A 2,494-nucleotide genomic window follows, 5' to 3' on the forward strand; every position below is an offset into this window, starting at 1 on the left:
CCGTTTGAAATGAATAAAACTAAAAAAAAAAAGACCGTACCCTTTTATGTAATGATGTTTACTTTGAATTTTTATTAGTTCACACAAACACTCCATCCATGCTTTTGTTCCGGCCCTCCGGTCCAGTTTAAGAACCCATTGTGGCCCTCGAGTCAAAAAGTTTGGCCACCCCTGCGGCCTAGCACCTCTCACCTAGACTCTCGTAATACTCTCCAGCTGGTCTCAGCTTTCACCCTTCCCTCCAGCATCCCCACCCAATCTATTCTCCAAAGAGCAACTTGTGATTCCTTTAAAATGTAAGTCCTTGCAAACCCGACCACCTTTCCTCATACTGGGAACACAATCCCAAGTTCGACTAGGGAAAGTGAGTAGAATACCCAAAAAAGAAATTTTTGTAAACAGGGAATGGGATTACGGGTGGTTTTTATTTTTATTTTTTAAAAGTACTATTTGAATGTATTTACTGCTATTATTGTTTTGATATGTTTTTTTTGTTTTATTACAAAAGGACAGAGCGAGAAAATAAAAACTTGCAGTTACTGAATTCTCAAAGTTTATGTTCTGTGGCAGAGATGTTCATGGCCTACTCAACAGCTGTCCCCAGTGCCCCTCCGCTTTGCCTGCCTCTCCTACAAAAGGTTGTAAATGCCATATTGATGTCCCAGCCGCTGTGTAGCCAGTGCTTGCCATGTGACCCATTCCTAAACAGGGAAGTCCCAGGGTAAGCCTTTGAGGTGCTGCTGCAAAAACGATTTCCTCCCTGATGAAGATGAACAAAACCCTTTTTGCCTTTGCCTTTGGGCTCTGACTTTTTGCTAATGAGGACTGATTTTGGAAGCTGTGACAGCCACCTGGCAATATCACCAACTCTTTGAGGAGGGCAGGGTGGAAGGACAGGAAGACCCTTAGTACTAGACAGCATCATCCAGTCACTGAACAAACTCAAGGACAGACTGTCTCAAGACTGCTTGATGACTAAACAATAAATGTCCTTGTGGTGTGAGTCACTATTAGGTTTTCTGTTACTTGCAGCTCAACGCATTCTAATTGATACACATTCTAATTGATATAGCCAGAGAAAAGTAAAATGTACTGGCACACAGATATCCAAGTATACAGAAACCGCAAAGTGACAGGAAACATCACAAATATACAGATTAATTTAAAAGAATGTTAAACTCTTACAGAAGGAAGTGAAAAATCAAAAACCTATTAATGCCCTGCCAGTGTGGCTCAGTGATTGAGCATCGATCTATGATCCAGGAGGTCATGGTTCGATGCCCAGTCAGGGCACATGCCTGGGTTGCAGGCTTGATATCTCATCAGTGATTCTCTCTCATCATTGATGTTTCTATCTCTCTCTTCCTCTTTCTTTCTTCTGAAATCAATAAAAATATATATTTTTAAAACATATTAAGTACTTATTTGTTGAAAAGTTCCTTGGATCTGTTAATATTTATTGGTAGAAAAAATATTATTTAACATTTTGGATTAAAATAAGACAAGAATCCAGACATCATTTTTGGCTTGTAATCTTTTTCAAGTCTGCCTGTCTCAGGAAGCAGCCAATTAGGTTATGATGTGGCGGTTGTTTTTCTCACTCTTGAGATCCTTTGACTTCTTTCATTAGCCTGGAATACTGCTGATTTATGTAAGGTGGAGCTCCCTGGGATTTGAGAGTGGGGATGAGAATGTGATTTCTTTATTGATCTAGTATCGGGAGTCCCTTCAATTCATCCTCTGTCTGTACTCAATACAAATCTGGTATTAAAGATGATAACGAGTTATTGAGTTTGCTGAGAAGGAATTGATTGCCACGCTGGAGAAGTTGGTGACAAAATAGCTTGTTATAAATGGCTGTTTTATTTGAAACACAGTTCCCACTTATCCTGTTTTTTCTAAATGGCACATGACAGACATAGCAAGTTAGCTGCCTTTTAGGTTAAACAGGAAAGCCAGGAGAATGGGCTGTGGTGGTGAATCCTTGGCTTGATATGGGCAGCTCTGCCCCACAGTGTTATTACATGATGAGGAGTAGGGATGACATGGCCACAACCGTGCCATCCCTGTGGTGACTGGTGTTAGTTTGGGTGCTTGGGTTGGCTGGGGGGTGAGGGGAGACACAGGGTAAGGCTTCCATCGTCCTTTCCTGCTTCATGAAGTTCCCCCCTGAAGCTGCTTGAGGAAACGGGGCTGCTATCACTTCAAATCCCAATTATCAGCAAGTAACAGCAAACCCATTTTAAAGTGTCCTGTACAAATGTCTTCCTATTTTGTCACCCCACCCCCTGCCCCATAACAGGAAACCCAGGAGTAGGCCAATGCTTCGTTAGCTCAGCTGACCAACTTTACCACCAGGCACCTGGTCTCCTATGTATCTGCTGCTCCATCCTTAATGTGCCGGTTTTCATCCTTGACTCCTCATGATTGCAAGATGGCTATAACTCCATCATTTCCGATCCAAGGCAGCAAGAGGGGAGTAGGAGGAAGGCCA

Source organism: Myotis brandtii, unplaced genomic scaffold, assembly GCF_000412655.1.
Source record: "Myotis brandtii unplaced genomic scaffold, ASM41265v1 scaffold84, whole genome shotgun sequence".
In the NCBI taxonomy this organism is placed as follows: domain Eukaryota; kingdom Metazoa; phylum Chordata; class Mammalia; order Chiroptera; family Vespertilionidae; genus Myotis; species Myotis brandtii.